The sequence below is a fragment of the Oryctolagus cuniculus genome, chromosome 13 (assembly GCF_051225735.1).
Source record: "Oryctolagus cuniculus isolate XC-2025 breed Fujian yellow rabbit chromosome 13, ASM5122573v1, whole genome shotgun sequence".
NCBI lineage: Eukaryota > Metazoa > Chordata > Mammalia > Lagomorpha > Leporidae > Oryctolagus > Oryctolagus cuniculus.
The window spans coordinates 48,253,732-48,280,305 of record NC_142879.1 but is presented as its reverse complement, the minus strand read 5'-3'; the positions used below and the strand labels follow the sequence as shown (position 1 = coordinate 48,280,305).

At 37.4% G+C, this 26,574-nt stretch overlaps 1 protein-coding gene and 1 long non-coding RNA gene across 4 annotated transcripts in view; both read left to right on the top strand.

Annotated features, from left to right (window-relative positions):
• Positions 1-4,757, top strand: part of LOC149122585 (uncharacterized) — a 29,605-nt gene extending 24,848 nt beyond the window's left edge. The window contains exons 2-3 of the long non-coding RNA XR_016218950.1: positions 4,024-4,121; positions 4,527-4,757. This is a non-coding gene — a long non-coding RNA (uncharacterized LOC149122585). The remainder of the gene's footprint in view (positions 1-4,023; positions 4,122-4,526) is intronic.
• The window catches only part of DNAJC1 (DnaJ heat shock protein family (Hsp40) member C1), a 197,398-nt gene that overhangs the window by 34,371 nt on the left and 136,453 nt on the right, over positions 1-26,574 (top strand). The gene's annotated exons all lie outside the window — the stretch shown is intronic.

The window sequence follows — 26,574 nt, the reverse complement described above, 5'->3', positions numbered from 1 at the left end:
ACACTCTTATTTATGACATCAGTGATCACTGGAGACTCTTATCATGAGCTGCCAAGGCTGTAAAAGCCTTTTGAGTCCACAAACTCCATTAGTATTTAGACAGGGCCATAATCAAAGTGGAAGTTCTCTCTTCCCTTCAAAGAAAAGTATATCCTTCCTTGATGGTCCCTTCTTTCAACTGGGATCTCACTCACAGAGATCCTTCATGTAGATCAGTTTATGACACAGTGTCTTTCCATGTCTGAGGTGCTCTCATGGGCTTTTCAGCCAGATCCAAATGCCTTATAGGGTGATTCTGAGATCAGAGTGCTGCTTACAGCATTTGTCATTCTATAAGTCTGTTGTGTGGCCTCCTTCCCATGTTGGATGTTCTCTCCTTTTTAATTCTATCTATTGTTATTACCAGACACTTAGTATTATTTATGTGATCCCTTTGACACTTAATCCTGTCTGTATGATCAGTTACACACTTAATATGATCACTTTAACATGTAAGATGGCTTTAGTACCACCCAGCTTAATGGGATTTGGAGTCCCATGGCAAGTTTTTAGCTTTACCCTTAGGGGTAAGTCAGAATGTGTGCCGAACTATACATATCCTCTCTCTCTTACTCCCACTCTTACTTTTTACTGGGATCTATTTTCAATTGGATTTAAACACCTATGAATAATTCTGTGTTAATAGGTCAACCAATGGTATTAAGTAGAAAAAGAAAATAGTAAAAAAAAATAAGTGTTCCTTGACAGTCAAGCAAAGGCTTTACTTCTCAGAGTGTCAATTTCACTTCTACATGTTTCCTTTTAGGTCTAGCTCAGTTAGTTGTCACAGATCAGTCAGTCCCTTTAGGGCTTATTTATTTCACTAAGTATTGGGTTTTCCAGATTTCTCCATTTTGTTGCAAATGACTGGATTGCATTTTTTTTTTCACCACTGGGTAGTATTCCATAGAGTACATATCCCATAATTTGTTTATCCAGTCTTCTGTTGACAGGCATTTAGGTTGATTCCATGTCTTAGCTATTGTGATTTGAGCTGCAATAACCATGGAGGTACAGATAATTCTTTTATTTGCTAATTTCATTTCCCTTGGATAAATTCTGAGGAGTGGGATGACTGGGTCGTATGGTAGGACTATATTCGGATTTCTGAGGTATCTCCAAACTATCTCCCATAGTGGCTTTACCAGTTTGCTTTCCCATCAACAGTGGATTAGGGTAACTTTTTCCTTACATCCTCTCCAGCATTTGTTGTTTGTTGATTTCTGTATGAAAGCCATTCTAGCCAGGCTGAGGTGAAACCTCATTGTGGTTTTGATTTGCATTTCCCTGACAGCTAGTGATCCTGAACAGTTTTTCATGTGTCTGTTAGCCATTTGGATTTCCTCTTTTGAAAAATGTCTGTTTAAGTCCTTGGCCCATCTCTTAAGAGGGTTGCTTGTTTTCTTGTTTTGGAATTTCTTGATCACTATAGATTCTGGTTGTTAATCCTTTATCAGTTATATAGTTTGCAAGTAATTTCTCCCACTCTGTCAGTTACCTATTCACTTTTCTGAATGTTTCTTTAGCTTTAGAGAAACTTCTCAATTTGATGTAATCCCAGTTGTTAATTTTGGCTTTGACTGCCTGTGCCTCTGGGGTCTTTTCCAAGAAGTTTTTGACTATGCCAATGTCTTGCAGGGTTTCTCCAATGTTCTCTAATAATTTGATGGTGTCAGTTGATAGATTTAGATCTTTTGTTTTCTATTTTGACAGGCAGAGTTAGAGACAGAGAGAAAGGTTTTCCTTCTTCCGTTGGTTCACCCCCTAAATGGCTGCTACGGCCAGAGCTACACCGATCCGAAGCCAGGAGCCAGGTGCTTCCTCTTGGTCTCCCATGTGGGTGCAGGGCCCCAGCACTTGGGCCATCCTCCACTGCCTTCCCGGGCCACAGCAGAGAGCTGGACTGGAAGAGGACCAATCGGAACAGAATCTGGCGCCCCAACCAGGACTAGAAGCCGGGGTGCCAGCGCCGCAGGCAGAGGATTAGCCAAATGAGCCACGATTTAATCCATGTTGAGTGGATTTTTGTGTAAGGTGTAAAGTAGGTGTCTTGCTTCATACTTCTGCATATGAAAATCCAATTTTCCCAGCACCATTTGTTGAATTGACTCCTTGCTCCAGGGATTGGTTTTAGCTCCTTGATCAAATATAAGTTGGTTGTAGATATTTGGATTGATTTCTGGTGTTTCTATTCTGTTCCACTGGTCTTTTCATCTATTTTTGTATGAGTACCAGGCTGTTTTGATTATAACTGCCTTGTAGTATGTCTTGAAATCTGGCATTGTGATGCCTTTGGCATTGTTTTTGTTGTATAAGATTGCTTTACCTGTTCGAGGGCTTCTGTGCCTCCATATGAATTGTAGCATCATTTTTTTCTAGATCTGAGATGAATGGTATTTTGATTGGTATCCAATTGAATCTGTAGATTGCTTTCAGAAGAATGGACATTTTTATGATATTCTTCCAATCCATGAACATGGAAGATTTTCAGTTTTTTCTTTTTTTTTTGAATCTTCTTCTGCTTCTTTAATGTTTTGTAATTCTCATCATAGAGATCATTGTGACATTCTTGGTGAAATTTATCCCAAGGTATTTGATTTTTTTTTTTTTTTTTTTTTGTAGCTATTGTGAATGGGATTGATCTTTCTCAGCTGTGGCATTGTCTGTGTATACAAAGGCTGTTGATTTTTGTGTATTGACTGTTATCTTGCTACTTTACCAAACTCTTCTGTGATTTCCAGTAGTCTCTTTGTGTAGTCTTTTGGATCCCCTATATATAGAATATTGTTATCTGCAAATAGGGATACTTTGACTCCCTCATTCTCCATTTGAATCCCTTTGATTTCTTTTTGTTGTTTAATGGTTCTGGCTGAAACTTCCAGGATTATGTTGAATAGCAGTGGCAAGAATGGACATCCTTGTCTGGTTCTGGATCTCAGTAGGAATTCAGCTTTTCCCCCATTCAATAGGATACTGGCTGTGGGTTTGTCATAAATTGCCTTGATTGTGATAGGGAGTATTCCTTTTGTACCAATTTACTTAGAGTTTTCATCATGAAAGGGTGTTGCATTTTATCAAATGCTTTATCTCCTCTAGTGAGATAATCATACGGTTTGTTCTGCAGTTTGTTAATGTGATGTATCACATTGATTGATTTGTGAATGTTGAACCATCCCTGCATACCAGGGATAAATCCCACTTGGTCTGGGTGAATGATCTCTCTGATGTATTGGAAAGAATTTGAGAGGATTCCCTCCCATTCAGTTGTTTTGAATAAACTGAGAAAAATTGGAGTTCTTTTGTAAATGTCCAATAGAATTCAGCAGTGAAGCCATCCAGTCCTGGGCTTTTCTTTGTTGGGAGGGCCTTTATTACTGATTCAGTTTCTGTCTTGGTTATGGGTCTGTTTAGGTTTTCTGTGTTTTCATGGCTCAATTTAGGTAGGTTATATGTGTCTGGGAATCTATCCATTTCTTCCAGGTTTCCCAGTTTGTTGGCATACAGCTCTTTGTAGTAATTTCTGATGATGCTTATTTTTCCTGTGGTGTCTGTTGTTACGTTTCCTTTTTCCTCTCTAATTTTATTGATTTGGGTCTTCTCTCTCTCTCTCTCTCTTTTTTTTTTTTTTTTTTTTTTTTGTTAGGCCAATGGTGTGTCAATTTTGTTTATATTTTCAAAAAACCAGCTCTTTGTTTTACTGATCTTTCATATTTTTGATTCAATATTGTTTATTTCTTCTCTAATTTTAATTATTTCTTTTCTTCTGCTAGATTTGAGTTTGGTTTGCTGTTCTTTTTCTAGATCCTTGAGATGCATTGATAGCTTAGTTATTTGGTGTTTTTCCAGTTTCTTGATGCAGGCACCAATTGCCGTAAACTTTCCTCTTAACACTGCTTTTGCTGTATGTCATAAATTTTGATATGTTGTGTTGTCATCTTTTGTTTCCAGAAATTTTTCAATTTCTCTTTTGATTTCTTCATTCAGGAGCATGTTGTTCAGTTTCCATGTGTTTACATATGGTCCAGAGTTTCCTGAGTTGTTGATTTCCAGCTTCATTGCATTGTGGTCTGTGAATATGCATGGTATGATTTTGATTTTTTTTTAAATTTATTGAGAGTTGTTTTATGGTCTAGCATTTGGTCAATCTTAGAGATAGTTCCATGCACAGGTTAGAAGAATGTTTATCCTGCCACCGTAAGATGAAAAGTTCTGTAGATATCTGTAGTGCCATTTAGTCTATAGTGTTGTGTAACTCTGCTGTTTCCGTACTGATTTTCTATCTGGTTGATCTGTCCATTGCTGAAAGTGGGGTATTGAAATCCCCTACTATTGTATTTTAGTCTATGTCTCCCTTTAGATCCTTTACTATTTCTTTTAAATAGCCAGATGCTCTGTAATTAGGGCATATATGTTTATAATAGTCACACCTTCCTGTTGAATTGACCTCTTAATCATTACACAATGTCCTTCTTTGTCTCTCCCCCTAGGCTCTTCCTGCCGCTTTTCCACCAGTGGCTTAGGCTGCTGCATTCTGGTCTCACCTTGCTCTCCAACGCTGGTGTGGAGGCTCTGGGCTGTTGGGATCCCAAGTTGTATGTGTCTTCACCCTCCATGTAGGTCCACTGTGTTCCTCCATTTTACGTGGAGTTTCCTCTGCTGTTTTTTTCCCCAACTCTTCCCTCAGTAAAAATTTGATTAAATTGATTTTACTGCCCATACGATGTTATTCTCTTTTATTTATTCAATAGAACAAATAAAAAATACAATAGAGAGCCTTAACAACAGAATAGGTGAAAGAATATGTTTTTGGGAGCATGTAAGTTATAATTTGGTCATTTGAACAAAACTAAAATGTCTTCAATTAACTGTTTCACATAAAATATAAGATTAAATCAGGGAACCACTTATTCTAATTTTTTAAAATTTATTTTATTTGAAAGAGTTAGGGAGAGAGGGAGAGAGGTCTTCCATCCACTGGTTCACTCCCCAGTTGGCCGCAATGGCTGGAGCTGTTCCTGTCTGAATCCAAGAGCCAGGAGCTTCCCCCAGGTCTCCCACGCTGGTTCAGGGGCTCAAAGGCTTGGACCATCTTCCACTGCTTTCGCAGGCTATAGCAGAGAGCTGGATTGCAAGTGGAACAGCAGGGTCTCAAACCGGCGCCCGTATGGGATGGAGGCAGTGGCTTTACCAGCTACACCACAGTGTTGGCCCCAATAAATCTTTTTTTTAAAAGTGAAATTAGTTTCTTATAGGTTAGATGCTACTGTAATTCCAAGATAACCTCTGAGGACTTTGGTGGCGATTTTTTTTAAGTTCTTTCTTTTTTCCTTTTTTTAAAAAAAATTTATTTATTTATTTGAAAGTCAGAGTTACACAGAGAGAGGAGAGGTAGAGAGAGAGAGGTCCTCCATTCGCTGGTTCACTACCCAGATGGCCACAATGGCTGGAGCTGCACTGATCCGCAGCCAGGAGCCTCTTAGTCTCCCACATGGGTGCAGGGGCCCAAAGACTTGGGCCATCTTTTACTGCCCTCCCAGGCCACAGCAGAGAGCCAGATAGGAAGAGGAGAAGCCGGGACCAGAACCGGCGCCCATGTGGAATGCCTGTGGTTAAAGCCAGGGCGTTAACTTGTTGCACCACAGCGCCAGCCCCTGGTTGTGATTTTTTTTTTAAGAAGTATTTATTTGAGGGGGAGTGGGGATGAAGGGGAGATAGATTCCCAAATGCTCGCAAAGCCAATACCATCAGGCTGAAGCTGGGAACCAGGAACTCAATCCAGTCTCTCACATGGGTGACAACGCAATTACTTGAGCTATTATTGCTGCCTATTATGAATCCATGTTCGCAAGAAGGTAAAGTCAGAAATCAGAGCTGGGAATGGAACTCAGGCACTCCAACGTGATATGTGGCTATAACTGCTTGGCTGTAGACATCTTAACTGCTAGGCTAAATGTCTACCCAGGACTTTCTCTTTTTATCTGAATGAAATGGAACACTTGGGAGTCTTTTAGCTGAATCTGTTGCTTGTTTCTGTCTGGCTGCTGTGCTAGAAATGGACTTGAGGGAAGATGTCACACAGGGGCTGGAGTTGGTAGACGCTTGGTCTTCACAGTGATCCTGGCAGAAAAGGGCGCATTCTCTTCTCACTGTGATCACGAGTAGAGGTGTTCATGTTCACATTGTAACTATGCTTTTGGTGGCAGAACCAGTATGATTTGTTACTGAATTAAATTTGGACTGAGAGAAAGAGAAGTCTGGTGACATGAAAGTTCTTTGGAAGATGAAATTCTATTGAGATAGAATTTCAAGTTTTAGGAGACCTATATTAAATGGATTTCTCAAATTTTTTTTAAAAATATATCAATTTTAGGAGAAACTAGAGCATTTCAAGGATATTATTTGTTCATATGCTGGATTTCTGGGCTTTCTTTGTATTTCATTAAATTATTAGGATAATGAAGTTGATATAGAAGGGTCATATCTCATAGCATTAATGTGTACTACACTGAGAAACTGGTCTGTTGAGAGTTAAACTCATTAAATACCACGAGAGTATAAATTGGCAAAAGGAAGAAAGAAAGGGAAAGAAGGGAGAATGAACAAAAAGAGAGGAGTTATATTCATACTGTCCTTACCAGAGGAGTAAAGCACCTTGTTTTGGTTTGAACAGAATTGGCTCCCCAATCTCAGGCAGACATTTAAACCCCAGGCTTATGTTAACAGTTAATGGATTAGGGCAGGGCATTGATCCAAATATGGTATCTGAAGGTAGGGCCTTTGAAAAGTGATTGGATTGGATTAGATAGCCAAGGCGGAACCCCATAATCAAATCATGATGGTATCATAAGAGGGCACCACATAGAGGACAAAGGAAGAGGGAGCTTCCTGTGATTGTCCACTGTCCTCCAGCCTCACCAGAGGCCTAAACCAGTGAGGCTGCCTAGTGTTGAACTGTGAACCTCAACAATAAACTGAAATAAACCTCCATCCTTCCTAAGTGGCTCTTCTCATATCTTTTAATTGCAGTAATGAAAAGAATTTTATCAGCAAGATCTTTCTGGGGGGGGGGGTGTTCAGATACTTGTTTTTTCTTTTTGCTGCTATTTGTGATCTTTGTATCAGGAAAATCTCTTCTATTCATGTGTATTGTCCAAAAAGGCAAATCTGTAGATAGGTGCGTAAGGAATCTTTTTCAGGTGATAGAAATATTCTAAACTAGATTATAGTGATTTTTACAACCTATAAGTTTACCAAAAATCTTTGTACACTTAATATTATTTATATATTATACTTCAATAAAACTATTAAAAACATAAATGTGCCAGAACAATAACAAAAAACACCTCATTCCTTAATTATTTTGATGAGTATTTTAATGCTTATGGGGAGAAACTTAGTTTAAAATTTTAATTTGAGAAAGATAGAAATAGGAGAGGGAGAGAGAGAGAGAGAGAGAAAATGAGCTCCCATCCACCTGTTTATTCCCCAGTGCACACAATAGCTGGGACCAAAATGGGTTGAAGCCGGGAACCAGAAATTTAAAAGTCCAGATCTCCCACTTGGTTAATTTCATAGTGCTCAGTTTCATGAGCCATCACCCCTGCTTCTGGAAGTTTGTATTAACAAGCTGCTAAAATCAAGAGCTGGAGCCACAAATTAAACCCTTGTGCTACAGTGTGGGACATGGACATCAGCATCTTGAGAAATTTTGGGTTATCATAACTATCTAGTGGTAGAGGTTAGGGATGCTGTTAAAGATCCTCCAGTGAACAGAGCAGCTCCCTCTAACAAAGAAATATTTGGCCCAAAATGTTGACAAAACCTGCATTAGATGAAAGTGATTGAGAGTAGGACTACACAGGGTGACTTGCTTGGGTTTTCATCATAGCCCTACCATTTATTGCGTGACTGTGGGTGGTTATTTAAGTCTGTATGCCTAAATTTCCTTATCTGTATAAACATAATAGTATTTAGCTTATAAGATTGTTGAGAAACTATTTAATATTGTATGTGTGAAAAACAGAATAATTCCTTGGAACAAATTAAGGCTATTGGCTGCTGTTTTGTTATTTTAATAGGGGAATCCTGTAATCAAAGCTACAAACTTTTCAACTTCTCTGTGATTTGTAAACAAGCTTCTCAGTAAAATGTAAAATCTAATCAAGGGTAGACATTTGGCAGAACTGTTATGATGCCACTTGAGATTCCCTATTCCATATCAGAGTGCCTAGGTTTGGGATCCACCCCTGATCCCAGTTACAGCTTCCTGCTAATGTGTACCCTGGGAGGCAGCAAGTGAATACTAGAATCCCTGCCATTCATGTGGGAAACATGTATTGAGTTCCAGACTCCTAGATTTGGCGTAGCCCAGCCCTGACTGTTGTGGGTATTTGGGGAGTGAACCAAGAGATGTTTTTGTCTAATCTTTCTGTATTTCAAATAAATAAATAAAACTTTAAAAAAATCATATAAAAGAGTAAAATGGGAGCATTCTGAAATTTTCATGATACAAATATATAATAAAATTTGCATATTTATAAATGTATGTTAGCAAATCTAGGAGCTCCTAAAAGCAAATGAGACTTTTATTCCTATGTAGCATTTCATATGAAAAAATTTTTAATTTTTTTCAATTTTTATTTTTATTTTTAATTTGAAAGAGAGACAAATCTTCTTCTTCCTCAGATGCTGGCAACAGCCAAGGCTTGACAAGGCCAAAGCCAGGAGCCTGTAACTCAATCCAAGTATCCCACATGGGTGGCAGGGAGGGACCCACATACTTGAGCAATCATCTGTTTTCTCCTGGGTGTGTGTTAGCGGGAAACTGGATAAGAAGTGGGATAGCTGGAACAGGAACAGGGACTCAGATACGGAATGTGGGCATCCCGAGCAGCAAAAACTGCTGCACTAATGCCCACCTCCCCTCATCCCTCTCTTTCTGGTAGTGTTTAAAAAGTATTCCTTGAGTTACACATCTTGTAGAGCAGCATCTCTGAAGCCAAGACATTATTTCATTGGCCCTTTATCTTAAATTCTATAGTTGCAGTTTCTGTTTCTTTGAAAGTCTTAACCCGGAAACATTATTCAGGAAGTATATATTAATAAAAAGTGAAAATTTTTACATAATTTTGATTTGACTCAATTCCTGCCTTGCTTCTTCAGTGATGATTTTTCTTGGTGTTAAATCCTGTTTCTGATCTTCATCCATTCATATGTTGTTGAAGACATTTTTGGCAGCTAGTGTTATAACTGCATCCAAAGGGTAAAATGAAAATGCCCAATTCATTAAATTCTAGGTTATTTTAAGAGGTAATAGAAAATACTGATTTTAGTCATATCATGACTTTATTTCCTCCTTTAATAACTGTGTAGTACACTATAAACTACATTAATCTTAAGTAACTTTTTGTGTTTCTTAATGCTGTCCCTATCAATGTAATAAATTCATGAATTGTAGTTCTACTAAAACAAAATTTAATAAAAAGTTTTTTTGTATATATTGCAAATATTAGCATATTCAGAAAAACATTCAGACTCAGAAACATTGTATAGTGTTACTGTTTTCTAGAAAGAAATAGCAATTCAATTTTTTCCCCAAACTTTGAGTAGGACAATAAATGGCACAGGAGAAAAACACAAACCAATTTTTGAGCTGAACAAAGAGATGTGGTAATGGTAAGGATACATCTTTTCCTATCCTTGCTTTCTTCCTTTTTTTTTTTTTTTTTTTTTTTTTTTTTTTTAAGGTTCAGTTTTAGTTTTTTACCACTTGATGGCAGTGATGGAGCTAGAGCCACCCTAAGAAGGTTAGGGCAAGAACTCATAATGAATAACAAAAGGATAGATACAAAAGAAATCTCTGACATTTTAATATTATTCACATCGCTAGGTGATATTACTTGTATTGCAATTGACAGTAATAGGGGGAAAAGCCTCTAGATGGAGCTTCAGTACTTTCTAAGGGAGAAATTTGCTCAGTCTTTTCCAAATGCATGCTTTATATTATTTTACATAATACATGAATCTAGAATGGGTTTTTAAACTTAGTACTTAAGGATGAATTTATGTCAGTTGTAATTGTACAAATTAATTCATCAAATCCACAAATAATTTGATTAAATAACTATTTTAGTATCTTAAATTTCTATTTTGTCACTATTAATATTTATTGAAAAGTATGTTAAAGTGTTACTCAGACCTTTCTAATATTAAAATGAAATTGCCTAACAAGTTAGTAAAAGATATTCATATAAAATCAGGTGTTTAAAAAAGATATTGTCGGCCAGTGCCGCAGCTCAATAGGCTAATCCTCTGCCTTGTGGCGCCGGCACACCGGGTTCTAGTCCTGGTTGGGGCGCCGGATTCTGTCCCGGTTGCCCCTCTTCCAGGCCAGCTCTCTGCTGTGGCCAGGGAGTGCAGTGGAGGATGGCCCAAGTGCTTGGGCCCTGCACCCCATGGGAGACCAGGAGAAGTACCTGGCTCCTGCCATCGGATCAGCGCGGTGCGCCGACCGCAGTGGCCATTGGAGGGTGAACCAACGGCAAAAGGAAGACCTTTCTCTCTGTCTCTCTCTCTCTCTCACTGTCCACTCTGCCTGTCAAAAAAAAAAAAAAGGAAAAAAGATATTGTCCCATAATTAAATGAAACCATCTGTATTTGCAGCTGATATGTCTGTTATTATTCAACATTTGAATTCTCAAGAGAACATTGTTTTCCACCTTCTGGTAGGACGGTAAGATAGTAGAAGATATAATTTTTGGTAGCTACATATAGAATACATATATACAGTATATAACTATATTTGAGAGGACTTCATGGTACATGAAAAATACACACTATTTCTTCATTTCACTTTCCATGAGCTTTTTTTTTTTTTTTTTTTTTGACAGAGTTAGAGACAGAGAGAAAGGTCTTCCTTCCGTTGGTTCACCCCCCAAATGGCCGCTGTGCCAATCCGAAGCCAGGAGCTAGGTGCTTCCTCCTGGTCTCCCATGTGGGTGCAGGGCCCAAGCACCTGGGCCATCCTCCACTGCCGTCCCGGGCCACAGCAGAGAGCTGGACTGGAATAGGAGCAACGGACAGAACCGGTGCCCCGACCGGGACTACAACCCGGGGTGCCAGCACTGCAGGCGGAGGATTAGCCAAGTGAGCCATGGTGCTGGCCTTCATGAGCTTTTAAAAGCCCTTTTATATAAGTATACTACCAGACTATCAATAAAAATATTAATAGTTTTATTAACTATGGACTGATATCAATTTTTAGCACCTAATTTCGTAGTAATACCGTGCCTTTTACTAACTTTTTAGGTATTCAGGCTCATTTTGTATAAGTTAGAATTACATATATAAAGCCACATATAATGTAGTTTCTGTATACACACAGATACACACACATACTTATATGATTTAACCAAATTTCTAATTAAAAATGGTAAATTTATATGCTATCAGATCCTTTAGTTAGTACTTTATCTTAAAGCAGTTGACAAAGGAAGAATATCTTAACATTAAACTAATTGAGTTTAATTAGTTGAAGAGCTTGAATTTAGCTTTTGAGATGATAATCTTAACTGTAACAAATTAATAGTCTCAATAATTATTTTAAAAATAACAATGTTTACTGTTTTCCACATTTATTCTGTATGTATATTATAATGTCAGTTTTGGAAATCTAAATGTATTTCCTTTTCATCAAGCTAAATGTCATAATTTTCTCAGCAAAATGTTAGTTTTGCACATAGAAGACTTAAGATTCAGGAGTTATATGAATATCTAACAAAATAGCTTTGTGTTACATAAATCATTATTATCTTGAGTGCTTGTGTTGTATAGCCTTTTAGATGGGAAAACAGGCAAATTATCTAATACATTTAAAATTATCTTTATATCTAACAAGTTGGTGAAGCACATTTTGTTAATAGGAAGTCAAATGCTTAAAATCAGTATTGCACCATAATTCAATATGCCTGCTATTTAACATTTGTGTTCTTAGAGAAAAACAATTTTCCAAATCAGTTCCCTGTTGTTGTTTTTTTTTATTGAAACTTTGGGAATTTTATGTTCTACCTGTTCTTTAAATAGTAAACATTCTTACTCTCATCAGAAACGTTTCCATTTTTTGCAAAATAAAAAATCCATTGTCATTATACATTTAAGAGAAGTTCCTATTTTTTTTTCAGAAGAAAAATAATGTTTTCAATATACTGTTGATTTTAATGTCTACATCTTTTAGAATAACAAGAAAATATAAGAATAGTTTTATCTTCTGGTATCCTATTAGCTCAGTTAATTTTGATGTCTTAGAAAGCATTTCAGTGAAACTATGCTCTTGTTTTTTCTTACACTCACAATTTAGAAACCTTGAGTAACATTTGGTTTGGAATTGACCTAATAATTACTTGATGCTGAAAGAGGATATTCAGCTGGAAAATCCTATGAGAAGTATAAACAATGGTTTGCAGTAGTTTTACGTTTTTTATTTCTTAAACAAATTCTTATTTTTTTCTCTATGGAGAAGCTTACTGAAATGAAGTAGTTGCAAGTAACTTTTTATAATCACATTTAATAATGATGTTAGCAACAATTGACTTTCTTTTTGACTAAGCAAATATGGTACAAATTCATTTCAGGGTATATATAGAGTCAGCTAAATTTAGAACATAATTTGCTTGTTAATCATTTCATAGTAACAGTCTCCCAGAAAGCCATGTGTTACCTTATTTATTCCTTATCTAATTAAGTTTTTCTGACTCTAGTAAGAAAGGAGCACATTATTAGAACATCTCATAAATGTTCTTTTATTATTAATACCTTTTAAGCTAATATAATTGCATTATATTAGCTCTTGATTATTTAATGAGGTAAACTTAAAAATATGATGTGTTTCTCAGGGGTAAGAAAACTCCAGTTCAAGAAACTGTTAACATTACTACAAAGATCTATAGATGATAACCTTGTAATATTAGTTACTAATGAAATATATGCATTTGAAATAATTATGGGTAAGTTTCAAGTTAAATTGTAACTTGGGGAATCTTTCTTGACAAAAGAAAATTGACATTTTCCATTTACCTGATGCACTTGCCATATGAATGAATGGTTTATATATCAAGACAATTCTATATGTTAAACCTTTCTTTTAAGGAAAAAAGAATAAAGTGTATGGTTGCTGTTTGCTATAATCACACAAGCTTAAAACTGTTTTAGTTTGGTTGAGGAAAAACTCCTCTGTTTTACAGTCATTTAGGTTGTTGGGATACATTTTTTTTAACCAGCGTGTTATTTTGTAGCATCAGTAGTATGTAAATCTTATTTAGATTATTTTTTCTCTTGCTGACAATAGTGCAACAACTGCAATGAAACATTTCTATTGACTAACAATTCCTGTTGTTTTTTAAAGTATTTTCCCATGTTCAATATTCGTACTATCACCATCATTGATAGTAAATTTTTCTATGTTGGTGTAACCAAAAAAAAAAAGTAGGAAAGTACTATCACACTTAAATTACTTCTTTTTCCAAACTAGTTTTGTAAATAAGTTTCCCTGAAATGTAATCTATCAGAGTCTTATTGAACTATGTGTTGAAAGTATAGGAAGCACAAGGAAATCTGTAGCATTTATTACAGTGCTTCATAAAAATGTTTTGTTAGTATGTTGTACAAATATGCACAAAAAAGCATTGAAACCAATTTATTAATATAGATCTTGAACAATATAGTTTACATTTATCAGTTCTTAAACTTGTGTATGGATAGCTTTGTATCCTATTAAGTTACATATGTGTTTGAATATTGTTTTTACAGTGTGTTCAGGTTTTGATTTTACATTATTGGATACCTTTCAGTAATATCTAAAGTATGATCATAGAGCAGCTAGAAAAACAATTTGACTCTTTTGTTTTTCAATAAAAATTTTATTTCTTTATCCTTTTATATGACATTAAAGAATTCCTATTTTATTTTACTTTTAAAAACAGCATACATAATAAAACATGTTTCTTTCATCTTCTACCATCAGATTATCTAAGTAGATATTGAAATACTTTTCCAAAGCTTACTTTTTGGAAAAAAAAAAAGTCTTTTTATGAAGTCATATTATGTAATGATTTCTTAAGCTTGTCTTCTACCCTAGACCCATCCCCTTTTCCTAAAATTTTCTTTATTAAACAGATTAAAAATTTGATTACTTCTACGACAGCACTACAACTTTAAAAACTAAAAAGGAAATTATGTAAATAAACAAATCTGCTGAATTTAGTCTTCTGTGTCTTTATTTTTTATGAAGGTCATTAACACTGTGTTAATATAGTGAATGCAGATGTGATTTTATAGTAAGGATATAATTGTAATTTACTTTTATAGATTTTATGTTAGTATTATTTTAAGTGAAGTAGCCCTAATTTATGAAAGAAATTTGTTTGTAAATTCAGGTGTGGTAGTCTTCAAAAATTTAGTTGTACATTGTGTTTTCAAATTTAGTACAAAGTTAATTGATATCTAAAAGAGAATCTTCAATATGAAGTAGTGCTTTGTAATAAAGGTTAATGGTCCTATCATGTGAGACAAAGTGTGTATTAAGTATAGAGAGTAGATTGTATATTTTCAGTATAATTACATGTTCTGTTTGTAGTACGTATTTAGAAACACTTTGAGCCGGCGCCGTGGCTCAATAGGCTAATCCTCCACCTTGCGGCGCCGGCACACCGGGTTCTAGTCCCGGTCGGGGCGCCGGATTCTGTCCCGGTTGCCCCTCTTCCAGGCCAGCTCTCTGCTATGGCCAGGGAGTGCAGTGGAGGATGGCCCAGGTGCTTGGGCCCTGCACCCCATGGGAGACCAGGAAAAGCACCTGGCTCCTGGCTCCTGCCAGGATCAGCGCGGTGCGCCGGCTGCAGCGGCGGCCATTGGAGGGTGAACCAACGGCAAAGGAAGACCTTTCTCTCTCTGTCTCTCTCTCTCTCACTGTCCACTCTGCCTGTCAAAAAAAAAAAAAAAAAAAAAGAAACACTTTGAAGATAACGAAATAATTAGTTGCCGATAAGAACTAAGTAATATAAGCATTGGGGATTATGTAGAAAATTTGTACCTTTTCTGTTCACCTATAAATGTTAGCTAGATAATATATTTTTTAATATTTTATAATACTTTAAATAAACTTCTTTTGACTTAGTCTACTTGTTAACATACCAGTTGAAGTATAGCATAAATGTAGTTGTATTTAAGTAAATAAATTCTTGAAATTTGTAATCTGTGAACTGAAAATTTCAAAATACAATGGTATGTATTAAACTACTGTGCATTTGGCGCCGACACCGTGGCTTACTTGGCTAATCCTCCACCTGCAGTGCCAGCATCCCATATGGGCACTGGGTTCTAGTCCCAGCTGCTCCTCTTCTAGTCCAGCTCTCTACTGTGGCCCGGGAAGGCAGTGGAGGATGGCCCAAGTGCTTGGGCACCTGCACCCGCGTGGGAGACCAGGAGGATGCTCCTGGCTTTGGATCGGAGTAGCTCCAGCCGTAGTGGCCATTTGGTGGGGGTGAACCAACAGCAAGAAGACCTTTCTCCCTGTCTCTCTCTCTCTGTCTAATTCTGTCAATTAAAAAAAAAAAAAAAAAGCCTTCTCTTAAAAAAAAAAAACAACTACTATGCGTTTTCTAAATGCATGTATATGAATTAAATACACTGATTCAGATTTCTTAACCTAATCTTATGATTTAAACTTTCATCCCAGACCTGATACTTAATGCTGAGTAGCAAGATGGTAAAATTGGATTTTTAAATTTATGATTTAAGAAGTCATCTTAGATTTTTTTTTTTGTAAATACAAATCAATAATAAATTTTCTTGTGTCTTTTTAGTCTTTCCATTTTCTTTTGATGCTTTATTGAGAAAGTACCTTTGTATGAAAAATATAATCAATTCTTGTGATTTAAATACGTGCATTTTTAAACTTTCATATACCTGTAATGTTGAGGATATTTTCTCAATTCTGAAAATATATAATTAGGAAAAGGAGTAGTGTATTATATATTTAATGGGCATGTATCATTTGTATATAAAGAAACTAATAAACTGAATTACTATTTTCTTATAATGTAGCATAAACACTGTGTTTTTAATTTATATATTTTTTAAAGATTTATTAAGTTATTTGAAAGAACTAGAGAGAGTGTGTATGTTTCCATCCGCTGGCCCACTCCCCAGATGGCTGCAGTGGGCCAGGTTGGGCCAGGCCAAAAATAGGAGCCTCCTCCTGGTCTCCTATGCACACAGCAGACGCCCAAGCACCTGGGTCATCCTCTGCTGCTCCTCCTCGGCCACCGGCAGCTGGGTGAGAAGTGGAACAACCAGGACTTAAACTGGCACCCATGTGGGATGTTGGCATTGTAAGCAGTGACTTAACCCCTCTTCCACAACACTGCTGTCCACTTTCTCCCAGACCTCATCATTTTCATTGAGGGCAGTAATTTTCAAAACTTTTGCTCTTTTATTTTTAATTTTATTATTTATATTTGATTTTATATTTATATTATTTTAAATTCTATTTTGGATTAAATATTTTCTGTCCAGTACAAAACTAAAAAACAGAAAAGTTAGTTTCCAGGAAGGTAATCTGACCAGTTTAATAATGAAGATTTGAGGCTGGCTTTGTGGCCTAAGGGGTTGAGCTGCCACCTGCAATACTGGCATTCTGTTTGGCCCATGGTTTGAGTCCTGGCTGTTCCACTTCTGATCCAGCTTCCTGATGATGTGCCTGAAAAAGCAGTGAAGGATAGCCCAAGTCCTTGGAACTGCGCACCTGCATGGGAGATCTGGATAAAGCTCCTGGCTTCGGCCTGGCCTGGCCTGCCCAGCCCTGCCTGTTGCTGCAGTCTGGGGAGTGAACCAGCAGATGGAAGATCTCTCTCTTTCTCTCCATCTCTCTCTCTGGAACTGTGCCTTTCAAATAAATAAAATAAATCTTTAAAAAAAATGAAGGTTCAATTTTTTTCTTAATGTTACATGTGTATTAGAATTAGGAATAAATTGTTGAAATCATTTCCAGATGTGTTTGAGAATAGCTTTTCATTCTCTGCTTTTAACTGATTTGATAAATGATTTTAAATAATTTCCAGACTTAAAAGGCTATTTTTTATTCTATTTTGAATTACTCATGCTCATTTAAGTGATTACTTTATAACACCAAACTAGGTAAACCAGTCTTCTAAACTTTTGGGGTTACCTTGGTAATTGGGAGAGTTAAGGAGAAATACAGCTTTATGGAATATATACATAGCATATACATTTAATCTGTTTGCATATTTGTGTTATTTGGCCTGATGAAGTATGTTTAGAACAAGGTTAATTTTACTCAAATTTGCTTAAGTTTATGCTTAAATAAGCTCTGTGTTGCAAATATTCATAATTAAATTTCCATGTCATACATAAGTTTATCCTGTGGTAATTTACAAAGGCAAAAATATATATTGTTTCATAAAAATAGTTTTAACTGAATTTCATACTTGGTTTATTTTATTTTTACATTGGAATAGTGAAATAAGATGATTGCTTATTCTTTAGATGAGATATAAGTAAAAATTACACTGTTTTGTTAACTTTGCTAATTTATAATCATATAGATGGGGTAATAATCTGACTACTATTTTTAAAGCCTCTTTTGAATTTTCCTGGAAGCATTGACATTCCAAATTTTATATCTGTACTATTATACTAATACATTATTTATAAGTAAATGTACATATTATGTTAATCAATACTCCAAAATATTTGGTGACTATTGCATTAAATCATCTTCCCAAGCTTGAACTTTTGACTCCTACATTGTTCATTATGAAAAGCCTCTTTTGTTACCTTATTGTCTTCTCTTAGGAACCAACATTACTAAAATCCTCAATCTCTAGCATGTAGATAGCTTTAGAAAGCATTACGTACCCTGGTTAAGCTCCTGTTGTCCACATAACACTGAGACTCTGGCTGCTTGCTTTTCACAATAATTGGGCTACCTCAGCTATAGCCATAATTGGTTCTGTTCATCACCATGCACTCATTTTTGAAACACAGATGAAATAGAATTTAGAATTTGGTTACCTGTATTTGCATTGTTTCTTTGCATCTCTACAAAGCAGGGCTTGCCAATTGTTACAAATAATTTGACCAAAATTTTAGTCAACAAGTCAATTATAAAAATATGCTGAAGGAAAATACTTAAATATTTTTTCAGGGGTAAGAACTATCAAACACTCAAGAAATTATTGATAAGCAACTCATGTAAAGCAAAACCCCTGTGAGAAAACAAAAGTCTTAAAAATTCTTGGCTTCTGGAGTTGCCAGATACGTAAAAAAGATATGCAAGGGGCCAGTGCTGTGGTGTGTGGGTAAAACTGCTGCTTGCAGTGCCGGCATCCCATATGGGTGCCAGTTGAATCCCAGCTATTCCACTTCCGATCCAGCTCTCTGCTATGGCCTGGGAAAGTAGTAGAAGATGGCCCAGGTCCTTGGGCCCTGAACCCGCATGGAAGACCTGGAAGAAGCTCCTGGCTTCAGATCAGCACAGCTCCAGCTGTTGTGGCCAACTGGGAAGTGAATCCAAAGATGGAAGACCGACCGACCTACCTCTCTCTATTTCTCTCTCTCTCTCTCTCCCCTTCTGCCTCTGCCTTTCTGTAACTCTGCCTTTCAAATAAATAAATCTTTTAAAAATATGCAATATTGATGTGTAATACTCTGGTATTTTTAAAGCTATTATTACTTGCTGATTTGCTTCTTAAATTGTATAAATTATACTTACCCTGAAACAAGGAAGACAAATTATTACAGATCTTCTCTGTAGTTCTTGAAGCACAGAGCAAAGAGAAGAATAAAGCAAAGCAAGCCTTTTTCATGTCACATAGTTTTATTTTGGGAAGGGTAGGAATGAACCTTCCCTCTTTTTTTGTTTTACGCAGATCAAGAAAAAGGAGGAAGACCACATACGCCTATGGAGTGAAACTGGTTGTCAGGAACATTTTGTTTAATTAGCATATAACTTTTTTGTAGCTATCTTCAGAAGAGAGGTTGCTTAAATATTGAGAAGATATATTTTATTTTCTATTGGATTGTTTCCATTTTTGTAAGAAGCTGATTTGGAGACTGAAAGCTACCAAAATAGTTTAAGAGGCACATGGTTTTCTGAAATAAATTTTCTATTCAAACACACAAATTTATACAATCAGAAAATGCAAAAACCATACATTACAGGCAGATCAGTTTTCACAAGTGAATCCATCTGTGTAATCACCAGGATCAAGAAATAGAATGCTACTGAGTATGCCAGAAGATCCCCTGGTGCCTACTCACACTATGTCTCCAACCCTACCAATGGTAACCATTATCCTGCCTTCTGATCCTGTAGATTGTTTTACCATTGACAAACTTTTTTTAGATATACAGAATTATGTACTACATACTCCAGTTGCTTGCCGGCTTTTTTTTTTTTTCCCCAAGAGTTATCTTCATGAAATTCATCTATGCTATTGCATAGAGCAAGTGTTAACTCAGCATGGTTGCTCTCCATTTATTACTTCGTATGTTCTTCAGTTCATTTACCCATCCTATTGTTGATAGATCTTAGGTTGTTTATAATTTGGGGCTGTTATGACCAATCCTATGAACATTCTTCTTTATGTCTTCAAATGAGCATGTGTATGTATGTGTGTTGGGTATACACCTAGGGATAAAATTGCTAGCTTATACCTTCTTAGCCTTAAAGATGGTAATAAAGTCTTTATTTCTCTACTGCCGGATTAAAATCAAATCATAGTGTCTGCTGCACCACTTACCCTTATTTACATCCTTTCTCCTTTTTTTTCTGTTTTGGAAATTCAATGGAGCGGGCGTTTAGCCTAGTGGTTAAGACACCCATGTTAAATTGGGATTTAATTTCTAGTTCTGGCTCCTGACTACAGTTCCGATCAAGACAGACCTGGGAAGGCAGGGGTGATGGCTCAAGTTATTGCATTCCTGCCACCCATATACTAGACCTGAAATGAGCTTCTGGCTCCAGATTCAGCCATTGTGAGCATGTGGGGAGTGAACAAGTGTATAGGTGTTTTCCCTCTCTCTCTTCCTCTTTTCTCTCCCTTCTCTCTCCTTCTCTCTCTTCCTACTGCCTCCCCCCCCCCCCAATCCCTCAAAGTAAAAATTTTTAAAGTTCCAGGGCATTATTAGGTTGCCTATAATGGCATATGTCTTTTGTTTCAAAGATACTAAACACACATCTTATAATTTACCAATCACAGTACGTTTGTATTTGACTATTTTGCCTGATTGATTGCTCACTGTTAATTCTTTTTTGGCTTTTTTTATTATCAAAAATTTGAAACATACACAAAGTAGAGTAGTTTAATGAATTCCCATATACCTATCACTCAACTTTAACAATTACCAACATTTTGCAGCATTATCCTTATTTCTGCAGTATTTTACAATGAATATTTGACATTTTACTCTTCAGTACTTCACTAAGCTCGGGTTTAAATAGACATTTTCTTAAATAACCATGTCACCCAATATAGTTTATATTAATTACTTAATAGCATCTACTATGTATTCCTTATTCAGTTACTCGCAGCAGTCTCAAAAGTGTCTTTTTACTCTGGTTTTGTGTGAATCAGGAACCAAACGGGTTCCATTACATCTGGTTGTTCTGTCTCTTAAATCTCTTTGGAACTATACCTCCTCCTCTTTTTTCCTGGGCTATTGGTTTGTTATAGAGACTTCCATTTTAAGATAAATTAGTTGTAAAATAGTCTAAAATAATTGAAGTCATTACCAGATTATAGAAATGATGATTTTGTGTTGTGAGTGGTTAATCTTATATTCTTACTAACTCAGTCCCCAGTAATTGGCTTTTTCTCTTTTTTTCTATGGGAAATATATATTGTTTATATAATGTCTGTGGCTGATTTCTCACTAAAACAGCATAATTTAATAATTGCAACAGGGATTATTTGGCCCACAAAGCTCAAAATATTTACTTTCAAGGGGCTGACCTTGTGGCACAGTGGGTAAAACCACTGCCTGCAGCGCCAGCATCCCTTGTGGATGCTAGTTCAAGTCCTGGCTACTCCACTTTCTATCCAGCTCTGCTAAAGCACCTGAGAAAGCAGTGGAAGATGACCCAAGTGCTTGGCCTCCTGTGTCCACATGGGAGACCTAGAAGAAGCTCCTGGCTTTAGATCAGCCCAGCTGCAGCCATTGTGGCCAATTGGGAGTAAACCAGCAGATGGAAGATCTCTCTGTAACTCTTCAAATAAATAAAGAAATCTTTGTAAAAAATATTTACTATCTGGCCCTTTACAGAAAAAATTTGCCAACCCCTGATATAAAATGAAATGAGAAAGCTCCCTTGAGTTACCTAAGGCAGGACTTTCATACCAAAACTTTGTGAGGTTAAGAACTGTATTTATCAGGGCTGGTGCTCTGGCTCAGTGGGTTAAGCCAGCACCTGCGGGGCTGGCATCCCATATGGGTGCCCTTTTAGTCCTGGTGGCTTCACTTCCAGTCCAATTCCCTGCTAATGCGCCTGGGAAAGCAGTGGAAGTTGGCCAAATTCCTTTGACGCTGTACCCATGTGGGAGACTTGGAAGAAACTCCTGCCTCCTGGCTTTGGACTAGCCCAGCCCTCACCATTGTGGCCATTTGGGGAATGAACTAGCAGATGGAAGATTCTCAACCAATCAATCTCTTTCTCCCTTCCTTCCTCCCTCCCTCCCTCCCTCCCTCCCTCTCCCTCTCTTTTGCTCTCTTTCTCTCTCTCCCTCTGCTTCTTGCTAACTCTACCTTTAAAATAAATAAATCTTAAAAAAAAAAAAACTTAGAGGCCAGCGTCGTGGCTCACTTGGCTAATCCTCCGCCTGTGGCGCCAGCACCTGGGTTCTAGTCCCGGTTGGGGTGCTGGATTCTGTCCCAGTTGCTCTTCTTCCTGTCCAGCTCTCTGCTGTGGCCCAGGAAGGCAGTGGAGGATGGCCCAAGTGCTTGGGCCCTGCACCCGCATGGGAGACCAGGGGGAAGCACCTGGCTCCTGGCTTTGGATCGGCGCAGTGTGCCAGCTGTAGCGGCCATTTGGGGACGAATCAACGGAAAAGGAAGACCTTTCTCTCTGTCTCTCTCTCACTCACTGTCTAACTCTGCCTGTCAAAAAAAAAAAAAAAAAAAAAAAACTTAGAAAAAACTGTTTATCATGTTCACCATTACATCCCCAATGTTTGTATAGTAGGCACTTAGTAAATATATGTGTTTCTGAATCTGTTTCATTCTTCTCAGTTTCTAGCCTTATAATCTAAAGCATGAATTGAAATAAATTACAAATCAGATTTGTCGAATATTATAATGAAGAAGTGGTGATTCTCTAGCTTAACATTGTAATAGTAACTTTAGTTTACTAAGTACTAACTATATGCCAAACACTCTAATAAGCTTATCATGTATATATCTCATTTAAGTATTACAGCAGTCTTTTAGATCTTCTTACATTAGAATCTCCATTTTACAGAAGAAAAATTAAGACTTTGAGAAAGTAATTTGTCCAAAATCACATTGCTAGTAAATGACTTAGTTATGTTCAAACCTACTTCCATCCTGATCATTATAGTAAGTGACAAGGGGTTGATTATAATATAATCTGTAACAGGAGTTAATTTTCTTTGAATATGTAGGATCTTCAAAAACTTTATGGAAAATACATGTTATAAAAAAATAATGCATGGATTTAAAAATATTTTATACCAAAATAAACTTACCTTTTAAATCCACTTTTCCACAAACTTTCTGAAGCATCCTCCTATGTTCTGCAACAAACAGGCTTACCAGGTTCTGTTCATAACATTCTCTTAATTTTTTTTTTTATCAGGATGGTACTAATACGTCATTTTATTTTTTCTGATTTTAGTATATTTGTGCACCACAAACATAACAATGTTTCAGTCAAAAGTGGACCACATAACTTCAAGTGGACCCATAAAATTATAATGTAGATGAAAAATTCACATTATTGATGTTATATCCATTCTACTATCATAGCACAATGCATTACTCATGTGTTTGTGGTGATGCTGGTGTAAACAAACTTACTGCACTCTGTTATATAAATGTGTATAATATACAATTATCTACAGTACTTAATAATGGATAATGATAATAAGTGACCGTTACTGCCTTCTGAATTGACTATACAACACTTTTCATAGTTATTTTAGAGTATACTCCTACTTTTTTTTTTCTAATAAAACAGTACTGTGTTACACTTGCAACAGCCACATGCATCTCATGATTGCATGATTTTCTCTGGATTTCAATTTAATCTCATGGTGTTTGTTCATCTTGGCCCTAGGCGCAATAGGCTGTATTGTGTGTATCGTATCGTCCAGTAGTATAGTAGGCTATGCCGTTCAGGTTTGTGAAAGTACATTCCATGATGTTCACACAAACAATGAGATCACCAAACAGCGTATCTATTAGAGTGTGTCCACATGGTGAAGTGATGGTGACTATAATTTGAATTCCCACCACCATACTTTTCTCACTCTAGCTACAGATATGTTGATCTTATTGACATTTTCAGTAAACCAACTTTCTGTTTTGCTATCTCTTTTTCTATTTTATCTTATTTATTTCTGCTCTCTATTTTTATGGTATCCTTTCTCCCACTTGCTTTGAGTTTAATTTGTTTTTTTTTTCTGTTTCCCTAAGGTAGAAAGTTAGTTTGAAACTTTTTTTTTTTAATACAAGTGTTTATAGCTGTAAATTTCCTTCTGACCACTGCATCCTAAGTTTTGGCATGTTATAATTCCATTCATATCAAAGTATTTTCTAATTCTAGTGATTTCTTTTTGACTTAAAAATCATTTCTTTTTATATTAATAAAACAATTTTTAAAAGATTACTTGAAAAATCAGAGTTACAGCAAGAGAGGGAGAAACAGAGAGGAGAGAGATCTTCAGTCCACTGGTTCATTCCCCAGATAGCAACAAGCATGTCTGGGCCAGGCAAGAGCCCAGAGCTAGGAGCTTCCTCCAGGTCTCCCATGTGAGTTTAGGGGCTAGAGCACTTTGGGGCATCCTCCAGTGCTTTCCCAGGCACATTAGCAGGGAGCTGGATAGGAAGTGGAGCAGCCAGGATGTGAACAGGTGCCCATATGTAATGCCAGGGCTGCAGACGGTGGCTTAACCTGCTGTGCCCCAGTGCCAGCCCCAATAAAACAGTTTTAAAAATCATAATTTTCTTGCTAAATTGTTAATCTTTATAAATTAGAAAAGTAGATATAAAGATTAATGAGTTAAACATTAAAATCTTCCAGAAGTTATGAACCAAAAGTGATACTTAACAGAAGATCAATTCCTGATTTTTTATAGCCTTTTTTTATGTTAGTCTCAAACATTCTAAACATAGTGGGAAAAATTTCTCTAAAGCTTTTCAGCTTTACTCCTGGAACAGTTTTCTGGCCTGTCACTTAGTATGATCTTCTAGCAAATACGGTTAACTTTTTTTTTTTAAGATTTTATTTATTTATTTATTTGAGAGAGTTACAGAGGGAGATACAGAAAGGTCTTCCTTCCATTGGTTCATTCCCCAAATGGCCGCTATGGCTGTAGCTGTGCCAGTCCAAAGCCAGGAGCCAGATACTTCTTCCCGGTCTCCCATGAGGGTGCAGGGGCCCAAGCATTTGTCTTGCTTTCCCAGGCCAGAGCAGAGAGCTGGATTAGAAAAGGGACAGCTGGGTCTAGAACCAGCCCCCATATGGGATGCCAGTGCCTCAGGTGGAGGATTAACCTACTGAGTCACGTTGCTGGCCCCTACAGTTAACTGTATAGGTAGACAGCATAATGCTGTTTTTCATTCCTATTCACAATATTTTTATTTCTTTTGTAAAGATGTATTTATCTATATGAAAGAGTTAGACATGACAGGAGAGAGAGAGAGAGAGCTTCCATCCGCTGTTTGACTCCACAAATGGTCACAACAGCTAGGGCTGGGCCAGGCCAAAGCCAGGAACCCGGAACTTCTTCTGGGTCTCCCATACGGGTGCCAGGGGCCCAAGCACTTGGGCCATCTGCTGCTGCTTTCCCAGATGCATAGCAAGGAGCCAGAGCAGAAGTTGGGTAGCCAGGACCAGAACTGGGGGCCATATGTGAAGCTGGCATTGCAGGTGGCAGCTTTACCTGCTATGCCACAATGCTGGCCACATACAATATTTTGCAGAGAGCAAGCCAAAGCCAGGAGATGGGAATTGAATCCCGGTCTCCACGTGGAAGGCAACAACCCAGTTACTTGTTAGCTCAAGTTCCCAGGATCTGTGTTAGCAATAGAGCAGGGATCAAACCCACATACTCTGATGTGGGATGTGAGCATCATAACCCCTAGATTAAATGGCTTCTTTTTACAGTATTTTCTAATTCTCTTTTTGATCTCTTCTTTGACTTGTTGGTTGTTTAAGAGTCTTGTTTGGGCAGATGTTTGGCACAGCAGTCAAGCTACTGCTTGGAAATGCTTGGGATGCCTGCATCCCATATTGGAGTGTCTAGGTTCAAATTTTGACTTGTTTCTGACTTCAGCTTCCTACTAATGCACACCCTGAGAGGCAGCAGGTGATAGCAAAAGTACCTGGATCCCTGTCACCCACATGGGAGACACGGAATGAGTTCCTGGTTTCTCTGTGTCTTTATTTTTTTTTTTTTTTTTTTTTATTTTTTTGACAGGCAGAGTGGACAGTGAGAGAGAGACAGAGAGAAAGGTCTTCCTTTGCCGTTGGTTCACCCTCCAATGGCCGCCGCGGCCAGTGCGATGCGGCCGGCGCACCGCGCTGATCCGATGGCAGGAGCCAGGAGCCAGGTGCTTTTCCTGGTCTCCCATGGGGTGCAGGGCCCAAGCACCTGGGCCATCCTCCACTGCACTTCCGGGCCACAGCAGAGGGCTGGCCTGGAAGAGGGGCAACCGGGACAGAATCCGGCGCCCCGACCAGGACTAGAACCCGGTGTGCCGGCGCCGCTAGGCGGAGGATTAGCCTAGTGAGCCGCGGCGCCGGCCTCTCTGTGTCTTTAAAATAAATGAAAATAGATAATTTTTTTTTCATTAAAAAAGAATCTGTTGCTTAACTTCTACATATTTAAGAATTTTCCAAATGACCAGGAGAGAGTTTCAGGCTACTGGCTTCAGCCTTGTGTAGCCCTTGCTGTTGCGGAGTTGGGGAGTTAACCAGTGAATGAAGATTCTGTGTGTGTTTGTGTGTGTGTGTCTATGTCTATGTAACACTGCCTTTCAAATAAATAAATACTTATATTTATTTAAAAAGTAGAATAATGGATAGAGTGGAAGCAGAGAGAAAAGGTAAATCTTCAATCCACTGGTTCCCTCCCCAAATACCCTCACTGAACAGGGCTGGGCCAGGTCAAAGCCAGGAGCCAGAATCTAAGTTCAGATCTCTCACTGAATGAATGGTAGGGACCCAGCTACTTGAGCAGTCACTGCTACCTTCCAGGGTGTTCATTTTCAAGAAGCTGGAAT